Genomic DNA, 11,233 nt, shown 5'->3' with positions numbered 1-11,233 from the left:
TGCAGGTTGTGCGCTGTCACACTAAAATGATTTTGCAAACACTGTTGTCGCCACCTTTTTTTTTTCATACGGACAAGTCTCGCATATTTTCGTGTGGAAGAACGGGCCTCTGAAAACAGCTGCAGTGTGTACATGTCCAAAACAAACATGAAACCTGTCATCATTGCTGTCATGTCAACCTGTCATCATCAAATAAAATTATTATTATTATTATTATTATTATTATTATTATTATTATTATTATTATTGCACATGGATGGGCTTCGATATCAGTAATTGAAAATTTAAATGTCTTTAGTCTTGGGTCCAAAATAGGCAAAATTGGGCTTGCCTGTGGTCACCGAAATACGTTAAGAATACAAGGAAACCGCGCTCTACTGAACTGCAGTGACCATGCAGATTATATAAAGTACGTAAGCCTGGATAAGAAATTCCTGAAAAATAATCACCTTTTAGCGAACCGAACGTTATTTAAGCACCAGAAATTTTCCATTGGTAGTAGGGAATATTGTCCGTGTGTCGAAGGCACCATGCGGCACATGTTAAAGAAGTCGCGTAGCTGCAATCGTAGGTAAAATAAAGTCATTATTATCAGGTTCTATGAGTCGCTTTGCATCCATAACATCAGCTATGCTTTCTTTTTATTGCGATACGAAGAGCGAAAGTTGACGAAACGCCATTTCGAGAAGCGTTTCAGCATACCCGGCTTTCGTTTCAACCATCGGCTCCGCGCGCCGCAGTGCGGCGGAAAACGGCGAAACGGCCTCTTCGGAATTACGCTCTTTCCGGGCGATTGGGACGGCCGGAGCAACGGCGCGCCGCCGGCAGCCGATCGCGGAGGCCGTGCATTTAATTGCTTAAATCCGGTTCGACGCAAGAGAGGGCGCTACCACCTGAGCAAGCGCGCGATTGCTCCTCCCACCGGCGCTTCTCCGGCGCCCAATCAGCGCGCGCCATGTGGCGAGAGAGGCAACGGTGCGCGTTGGCTCCAGAAACACTCTTTTCTGCAATGGATGCTGAAATTGTCCATATTGACGGGGATTAGCAACGCGATTGCTGACTGTATACAATAAATATATAGTTGAAACACAATCGTCTTCTGTCTCTCATTGCCCATTAGCAGCGATTTTGCTGTGGGAAACACCGGCGCACACTGCATGCTTCCAGGCACACGATTTGTGCCTGGAAGAATGTGGCTTTAGTTTATTAGTTTGTAGACTGCATCAAGCTTAGCAAAGTCTATTAAGACAGATTTGTAGCCACATGTGACGCTTCGTTGACTGGTACGCTAGTAGAAAATCTATGGCCAATTAAAGGTGGGAGAAGAGTCAGCGAAGCTAATATAGGCACTACGGAATTAAAATCTACCGAAAATTTTATTGTAAAGCGTAAAACCAAGGCGCGGGAAGCACATTTTGCGCTGGGTGAACAAGCGCAGCAGTCAGCAGCACTACCACACATTTGCGATCGCTTTTCTGCCCAAGGAATGCAGCTGCTAACGATAAGATATTTGTGGGAATTTGGGGACGCTTACTGCACAAGCGTTATTCAAGAAATAGTCATCGAAGCTGCTGGGAATGCTGAATGTAAAAAAATAAATAAACAGGCTATACCGTATATACTTTAAATCCCTAAGCAACAGCGCTTGGTTATGGCCCTGTTTTTCACCGGTATGTATCACTGCCCGCTTACTAGCAAGAATTGTTGTCACTATTTTGTTCGCCGAATTCCGGATCACCCGTTTCACCCTGTATATAAACTCTTTCGTACCGTGCCTATTCCAAATCGTTCAATTTGAACGATACCTTGGGAGCTTATTTTCATAGCATTCCAGGAGTTGCTGAAACAAGTAAAGCTATTTAGAGTTAGCCCAGAAAATGCCCTTTCAAAATTAGTTTTGTTTTAATTTGTGCAACAAAAACGTGATTTTTGACACTCGTTTGCATCACCTGGGTGTGGGAAAAGGAGCGTGATCATCGCGCGCCACTGCATGCTACCACAGAAGAATGCGTGCCACTCGTAATTACTCTGCATTAGGGTTTGGTTTTTGTTATCAGGGCACGAATGGTGAAGAAATGGTCAGGTTTGCACTCTTACAGTAATAATCCCTGAAATCGGCTGAAAATTTCAAGCAGTGCCTGTTTGCAGAGTTACTTTATGATTTTAGGCAGTTTTTACTGCCTTTGCACACGTTGTTCCAATTTGTACTGTAGCTCTACTTACCACACGACCATCCTCAAACAGTTTACAACTGTTAGGTTTCGTGTCTGCATCGCGAAGTTCATATTTGGCGCTACTACGCAGTTACCCAACTTCAAGCCTACCTGGTATGGCGTCTTGAGCGTCCGTTACTGATGCTCAAAAAAGTATGCCGTTCCTGATTTCCGCCCACCTAACCCGATTTCTGCAATGAGAACTGTCGATGAAAGTCCAAAGATAACACCCAGTCGCTAGATATCAGTTCCGACGAGGATAGCGCTTCAAACCGGCCTTACACACCGCCAGCTGTTTGCCTGCCACTTTCGTTTCGATACGAGGGTATCTCTGGAGGTCTATTGTTGCTTCTTCGTTGAACTCTCTATTTGGACGGAGTCTCCAACAAGTTTTGTACTGTCAAAAATGTTAAGCGGCGCTGCAATGCAGGAGGCTCGTAGTGCTCCTCTCTTTCATTGCGCAACAGCTGATTCTAGCGCATCGCACCTTGATCCTGCAAGCAGGGCAACAACAGTGAGTCAGAAGATGATAATAAACCGCAAGCCTATGTTTTGAGAGATAAATGACAGTGATCGTCAACAAGCATCAACCATTGTGTTTATTTTTCAACTCCGTGCATGTTTTTCTGCAAAGCGTGCTTGTCCCGAATACTGTGCTGGCCGTTAATGCAAAGTGAGTCATTGACAAGATGTGTTACGTCATGTGGGGACAAATTGGTGCCTCTTATAAGGTCAAACCGCCAGATTTCTTCTAGGGAACCACCCAAAATTGCATTTTGAAATGGAGGTTGGGCTTCACCGCATGGCACGAGCACCACGCGTGCTAACATTTTTTTATACCTGTCAAACTATTCCGCGCTAGCCAACATTTTTTCCAGGAAGTGTTTTTAAAATGTTTCCCTACAAAATGTATATTAGAATTTTTTTATACTATCGGTGGTTTGTTATACACAACTCCTTTTTTATAATTTTCTTCGACTACTTAAATCAAATTTTTTGTCAATTGACAAAAAATTTGATTTTGATATTTTTTTTGCAACTACGATGTATGAAAACAGTTAAAAAACTGGTGTTATTGGAACTGGCGTTCAATCATCTGCATTTTTTGTTCCTCCAATTAGTGCCTAACCAACTTTTTTAGAAAAAATGTTTTCTTGGACCCCTAAAAATCGGTCAGTTTTCCCGCGGTAACGAAAGTTAAGCACCAAGTTTGTAAATAGTTCTTGTATATATGTTTCTCTATATTTGAATTATACCATGGAAGAGAAAGAAAAAAATAACGTGGTCAAGTGGTCTGATGCAAGGCTCTACAGCACTAGGTCCTTTGTTTTGCAGTTTGCAAGTTCGAATCCCCAATAGCACATGTTTGTTTTCTTTGTGTGTTTTTTTGTACTTGTGTAATGTTTTTTATACTGATTTCACCATTTTGTGCTGCAACTTTCATTGCTCTACGGGTGAGTTGGCAGAATGCGTGCACATTGACACTGATGCTCTGGCGATCTAGTTGGCATGGTTTTGACATAAACACCAATTGCTTGCGGGCGCAGTGCCAAATCAGCTGACTCTCGGCCTGGTGCGAACAAGCCTCTTACGACACAGGGACGAGCCACGTAGCTCCAAAGGTGGGGGCAAAGTGCCTCGCATTTCGGCATTTCCTATGACACGGACGGCCCACCTCAGCCACCTCGTACGCCTCGGCTAGTGAATGGTACGATCCTAAGCGGTGCTGGAAGGCTTATCTTACGAATTCTATAGCCAACAACATGGCAGAGGCGTAGTATGCCGATTCCAGAGATATCGGAATGCCCAGTGAACGATAAAGTCAGATGCCAAGCATGTTGTTTTACATAACTGAAACGGAAACTGGTTTGAATTCCAATTTTGGACATCGTCCAATCACGCCGCATCTTCAATACGCCGCAAATGTCGCAAGGTATTTTTTTTCCGTTCAGGCTTTATAAATTAAATACCGCTTTATAGACCGGATAAACGATGAAAAGTGTGTTTATTTGAGCCAGTCTATGCGATGCAAACAAAAACAGTCTATGCGATGCAAACAAAAACAGAAGTTTGGCAAATTCACCTCAGTGTTTCTTTGATAAAAGTGGTGAGAGGCATAACTAAAAACTGACAGGTAAACTGAAAGTGAAATGGGGTAAGACGAGTCCTCCAACAGGTGCTTGCAATTGCATCAAGCACTGCATTAGGCTGCACTCGCAAGTCCAAAGGATTTCTTGTGCAGGAGTTGGTCCCACACGCACACGCATTTTTGCTTGCCCAAAGCCACCCCTTCCCCCAGAGCTCACTGCAGCATTGGTCAGTGCATGGTGGTGATGTTCTCCCCTTTGCACGGTGATAGTTTTGTGCATGCACCACGAATGACAGTTGAAAAGCAGTGAAGAGTCTGTGAACACATAATGCACACTGTTTAATAAGGACCGCATCCTCACTCAGCACTGACCGGAGGAGGAGGGCAAATGATCGTCCTCCAACTCAAACAGGATGCATGACAAGCTCTGCCCACGTCATGTGATGGGAAGGAGTGTGAAAAGACAGTTTTACACAAACAAAGGTACCGAGGCACATTGATATGTCCGTACTGTTGCATCTGGAAAACTGGTAAACAGCCTCTGCCAATACTATTGAATCATTCACTGTTGCGTCTGGAAAACTTGTAAACAGCCTCTGCCAATATTGTTGCATCATTCACTGTTGCGTCTGGAAAACTGGTAAGCAGCCTCTACCAATACTGTTGAATCATTCACTGTTGCATCTTGAAAACTGGTAAACAGCCTCTGCTAATGTTGTTGCATCATTCCCTATGCACAGCATTGTATATCATAGTGCAATAAAATATATGTGGCAGGAATGCTGCGCTTCTGCATTACCTACGCTGTTGAAAGTGTTGCATTCACATTCCAAACCCTGTCATCAACCACTTTTCATTTTACAAGGAAGACTTGGTGGGCTAGTTGGTAGGGGGCCTTGGAAGGGGTTACTGTGCATGTAGGCCAAGTTAGCTTCGTCTACCTGTGCACCATTAACCCCTGCACATTTCAGTGTCCCTTATGGTGAAAATTTTGGAACCTCTTCAGTGTTCTTTTCGATGTTCGCTGAGTAGTAGCGGTGGTAAGGACTGCTGCAGTTTACTGCTCGGAAAACGGGAGAGCAATGCCCAGCAGGTGTGTGTGTGGGTGGGCCACAGGGTGGTTTTCATGAAAAGCACTGCAAAGCTGGATGCATCCAGTCCTTTTGGTGGCTTCTGAGGCAGAGTTGGGCACGTTTTTTCTCAGCCGCCCCAGCAGAAGGGGGGCCATCCTCTCGCGTACGCCAGTGGACGGAACCGGGAGAGCAGCTCCTGCTTGCCGAGGACCACTCGCGGCGTGCGCGCTCCACAGAATGTCCCACACGGCCGCCTGGAAGCTCCCTTTGAGGCCCACACACCGGGCCACTAAGGACTGCTCGCTAAAACGAGCCGCCGAGAAAAGCGCCGCACACGTTCATGTGCCAGCGAGTGGTGTTCCGCCGTTGAGACATGGGCACAATGCAGGCCTCCTCCTTGTGGGGGAGCCTGGTTGGCGTGCCCTGGTGGCCCCTCTTCCTTCCAGGCACCACCTGCAAGTACATAGATGGGCGTGACGCAGTCCCACCCATCCAGCTCGGGACAAAATGCATCCCACATATTGTGGGCTCAGGGTCTAAAATTGGGATTGTCAAAGTGTTTGCAAAATCTGCTTTCAATTATGTCGATGGCACTTCATTTGCCCTGGGATGCAACTGGTTCTGAGATCCCAAATTGCCAAAAAATTAATTTTTTGTATTATGTAGTAGTAATATACTTGCAGTTTGCAAGTCCCAAAAAATGTGCCTGCAAAATATTACACCTCAAGTCAGTTACAAAGGTTAGTTACACTGTGAAATTCCCTAAATGACCATTTTCGCTTATGTCTCCAAACTTTGTGCCTTGTTTTCTAGGAACCAATTTTTGTTCCACAATGTCAACTGTCGGGTACAATATCACGGGATGCACCGGTCAGATATGCGTAGGTTTTGCTTCCCTCAAAAGCTTATGAACTGGGCAGGGCAATACAGCTGCAAAAATGTAACATTCACTTTTCTAGTGCAGCATATTAGTACTTACTAACCTGACATGTAATATGGTCCTAGCTTTGGCAGTAGCAATGCTAAAATTACTTCTCTGGTACTGTTACACTCCCTTATCCTTCTAGGGCCCAAATGGATATGAAGTATTGTAGTCTTAAAGGGACGGACCACTGATTTTTGTCGTGTATATGTGCTCTAGCTCATACGAAAGCCAGCATTTTATATAGCCTGGTAACCACAAGCCAATTATGAACAAATAGGCGGAAATAAATTAAATTTGGCACCAAGCTTCCTGAAATCGGAAGGGTGGTGGTTAGTAGTGTAGAAACTTGGCACTACAATATGTGTCCTAGTCACGTGACGTGCAAACCTAGCAGCTACTGCAATTGCTGAAATGTTTATTCATTTATTAATAACCTTTTAACACGAGTATTTGTATAAGTTTAAACTGTATATGCATTTTTAAACATTAGCGAGTTTTAGCTAACCGTTTTTCACGGTCTGCTCCGCTCCGATAGCAAGCGGGAGCGCCATTGCGCATGCGTGGCCCGCTTGGCCGCGAACGGCATTGGCTCCGGTTGCACTGACCGTGCCGCCGATACCGGAGCGGACCGTCGAAAACGGTTAGCTAAAACTCTCTATTATTTTGAAAATTTCTAATACATGCCGCCCACTGCCGCTGGGTTGCTCTTAATAAAGGGCTAACTGCCCAGAATCAACGGCAGCGTTCAGTAAACAGACCCAGTGAAGGAGCATTGACGATTCTGCTGGAGTCAGGGGCATTTCTTCTGCCTAAAAATTCGGTTTAAGTTTCCAAATACGCCAACGGCAGCTTTAAAAAAAAAAAAGGACACACCCGGGGAGAATCAAACTGCCGATCTCCACAACTTGAAGCCAGATTTTACCTATCAATCATTCCAACAGATGCTGCCTTCGCACAAAATAGAGTAGTGAATTAAAAATAAACACATAAAGAAATGAGAGAGCCTGCGATTCACACTTATTTTAGCTAGGGACAAGTTTTTAAATATTGCTTTTCATCTCGCATACAGAAGAAAGTATGTTCCCGCGCTACTGTATGTCATGGTTGTCAGAATTATTTTTGGGAGGACACATAATGCTCGTAGATCTAAGAATTTCGATTTAAAAAGTTCTAGGGCGTTATCAGCAAAACTGTTGCTACCGCCGGAAAATTGACTAATTTTAGAGGTCCAAGAAAACATTTTTTTTCCTGCAAAAAAATTGGTTGGGCACTAATTGCAGGAACACAAAATGCAGATTATTTAACGGCCTTTCCAATAACACCAGTTTTTAAAGGTTTTTATATATCATAGTTGTAAACAAAAATATCAAAATCAAAATTTTTGACAAGTTGTCGAAAAAAATGAAAAAAAGGAGTTGTGTTTATCAAACCAGCGGTAGTGGAAAAAAATTAGAATATACATTTTGTAGCAAAACATTTCAAAAACACGCCCTAGAAAAAATGTCGACTTGCGCGGAACAGTTTGTCAGATATAAAAAAAAAATGTTAGCATGCACGGTGCTCGTGTCATGCGGTGAAGCCTAACCTCCAATTCAAAATGTGCAATTTCGGGTGGTGTCCTGGAATAAACCTGGCAGTTTGTCATTATCAGAGGCACCAATTTGCCCCCACATACCGTAAAAACATCATGTCAATGGCTGACTTTTCATTTGCACAATATTTGGGACTAGCACGCGATGCGGAAAAAAACATGCATGAAGTTGAAAACGGAACACCGTGGCTGATGCTTGTTGTCGGTCACGGTCAGTTATCTCTCAAAACATAAAGCTGAGCTTTATTATCATCTTCTTACTCGCAATTATAGCCTTGCTCGCAAAAATGAGGTACGATGAGCTAGAATCGTGCCCTGCGATCTTTGGCCAAGTAGCAGTTGCGCGATGAAAAAGATCAGCACAACGAGCCTCCTCTATTGCAGCGCCACCTAACGTTTTTCAAATGAAACAGTACAAAAACTTATCGGAGACTCCGTCCGAATAGACAGTTCAACTAAGCAGCAACATTAGACACCCGGATATATCCTCGCATGGAAACGAAACTGGAAGTCGAACAGCTGGCAGTGTAAGGCCAGTTTGAAGCGCTGTCCTCGGCGGAACAGATATCTGGCGACTGGGTGTGATCTTTTGACTTGCATCTGAAGTTCTTATAGCAGAAATCGGGTTAGGGTGGGGGAAATCAGGAGCGCCGTGCTTTGTTCGAGGATCAGTCGCGGATGCTCCAGGCGCCATAGCAGGTAGCGTTGAAGTTGGGTAACTGCGTAGAAGCGCTAAATATGAATTTCGCGATGCAGAAACGAAACCGAAACTGTTGTAAACTGTTTGCGAATGGTCCTGGGGTAAGTAGAACTACCACAGTACTTAGAACAACGTGCGCAAAGGCAATAAAACTGCCTAAAATCATAAAGTAGCTTTGCAACCAGGCACTGCTTGACATTTTCAGCCAACTTCTGGGATTATTACTGTCAGATCGCGAACCGGACGATTGAAAATCGTTTGCTAGTTCCCCATTCACGCCCTGATAGCAAAAAACAAGCGCTGGTGCAGAGTAATTACGAGTTGCACGCATTCTTCGTTGGTAGCAGTGACGCGCGATGACCACGCCCCTTTTCCACACCCAGGTGATTCAAAAGCGTGTCCAAAATCCCGTTTCCGTAGCAAAAATGAAAACAAAACTGATTTTTAAAGGCCATTTTCTGATCTAACTCCGAACAGCTTTACTTGTTCGAGAAACGCGTGGAACGCTATGAAAAGGCGCTCCCAAAAGTATTGATCAAATTGATCGATTTTGATAGGCACGGCAGCGAAAGAGTTAAGGGATGCCGTTTCATTGGGGATAGAGAACATATATTCGGCGAAAATCGGATGTCTGTCCCTTCAAGTAGGTAGATAATAAAAAAATGTGTCCAAAATGGAATGACATATGTTGCACAACTCCAAAATTAAGTCGCATAGGCAGTTTGAAAATTGACCGCATGTTTGTGCTCAGGGCGTTAAAATTCAGTGAACATGCAGATTTCAAGTGCATAAGTTATTAAATAACAAAAATGTCTTCAAGACAAGTGTCCGTCTTTAGAGAACTGACGAGGTTGAACTTGTTACAGACACACGAGACCCAAAGTTGGCTAAAATAAAAAATTTAGTTACGCGGAGCATTGATGCCAATGATTTTTTACTTAGAGGTGCAGCAGCCATGTTTGACTATAGCGTGCTGGAAGGATGTCATTTCTAACAGTGTTAGGGGATTGTGTGGGTCACCGAGATACTGAATTGACAAACTATTGTTAAAAACCATTAAAAAATAGGAAAACAACTAGTTTTCCGAAAGCGAAAACATCTAAAGCTGGTGCAGACAGCCAGTGGACACCAAATACTACTCAAAAAAACTCATCAGCTCCCCAAGTGGTTCATCGCTGATTAACAACGCTGATTAACAAACTCTCCAAGAAAGAAATTATATCTGAAGACATTAATTTCTCTTTTGCTCATGACGATTAGAAGGTGCAGTACACTTGAGTAAGAGGAGCAACTGGTGTAGCATTGCCCAATAAAAGAAAGCTGTGTCTCCCATGTCCAATGGGAGACACAGCTTTTTGGGGTAGTGCCTTGCCAGCACTACCCCACAGAACCTTTGTTGATGTCTGTGCAGCTCCTCCACTTTGCAATGGTGTCAGGTTGGCTTGCAAAGATGCAGTTCATCACTAGTTTCACTGTCCCAGGCTTTGTACGTTGAGGAGCAGGTGCCCCGTTTCAGCCGGTTCCTTTAAGATCAGTGAGGTAATAGAGCCGCATCGTAGTTAAGGTTCTTTGTTCCTGAGGCAAGAGGTTGCCAGCTATTTGTTTCCTGGGATGCCCACGTGGCTTGGAATGCAGCAGAATTTATCTCCAAGCATTGTGTCGCAGGCTTGAATGAAAAGGAGTAAGCTCTTCCATCGCTGCTGCACCAATACACATTACACATCTTGGAATAGTGAGTGAAAGGATGTGCGATAGACCTGTGAATACAGTCAGTTCAGGTGTGAGCCCACTCGCTACTTCATGTGGTCCAACTGACGCTTCGTTATAACTTAAGCAGGTCGTCGCACGTGCAATCAGCACACAGTATTCAGTAACAGACAAAAACTCGGACCTCCTTGCACAAAATTCACTCATCATTTCTTTGGGATCGCTACATGTGAGAAGTTTAAAACCGCACTGTGGTGGCAGGCGTTGCCGAGGTTCACTCAGAACTGCAAGGTAGAACGGCAGGCACTTCTTCAGATAAAACAGGGCAGACATTCACCCAACACTTTTACAGCGGAGCTGTTATAGGCATTTTGTTGCGCCCGTAGGGCGAGAACAGTCACTCGTTCTCTGAGCTCCCAGGCAGTGTGTACTGAGGCTGACGGCACGAGCTCTCCTCTCGCACCGTATGCCCACCCGCTCCCGTCGGCCACTCGTTTGCCTCCGGCGTTCCGTATTTCGATAAGAGGTGCCATATATTGCCCTTACACAAATGTCTTCCCAGCAGCGCATTGGTGTTTTGTGGGCTAACGTACGGGATAGCAGAGGACCCCGGCTAGCTTCGCTAGAGAACGCTACGCGCCGTACACTAGCCCTGCGGAATCCCAAGACTCACGCACGGGTTCGGGTACTCACATGCGGTAGACAGGCTCCAGCAATCCAAAATGAGGCTTTATTGCCTGGCAGATACACGGCACATACCAGACAACACGACTATCGCTCGCGGGGAGACAGTGGCTCCTGTCGCTCGCTCAAGCCGCTGGGCTCAGACCTCGATATCCGTCATCCCGGCCGCGGGAGCAGGGGAGGCATCCCGTGGCGACCGATCAGGGCAGAATCTCTCGGCAGAGTCCATGGAGCCAACTGGGTTCACCGTC

General features: G+C 44.9%; 1 protein-coding gene across 1 annotated transcript in view; it reads right to left on the bottom strand.

Annotated features, from left to right (window-relative positions):
• Positions 1–4,623: 4,623 nt before the first annotated feature.
• The window catches only part of LOC144166880 (GDP-fucose protein O-fucosyltransferase 1-like), a 47,780-nt gene continuing 41,170 nt past the window's right edge, over positions 4,624–11,233 (bottom strand). Inside the window, exon 8 of the mRNA XM_077696334.1 lies at positions 4,624–5,828. The gene's annotated coding sequence lies outside the window, so the exon portion shown is untranslated. The remainder of the gene's footprint in view (positions 5,829–11,233) is intronic.

The sequence above is a fragment of the Haemaphysalis longicornis genome, unplaced genomic scaffold (genome assembly GCF_048455015.1).
Source record: "Haemaphysalis longicornis isolate Haplotype H1 unplaced genomic scaffold, Haemaphysalis longicornis Haplotype H1 scaffold_195, whole genome shotgun sequence".
Taxonomy (NCBI): domain Eukaryota; kingdom Metazoa; phylum Arthropoda; class Arachnida; order Ixodida; family Ixodidae; genus Haemaphysalis; species Haemaphysalis longicornis.
Note: the sequence above shows the minus strand (reverse complement) of the source record. Positions and strands in the feature narration are given on the sequence as shown.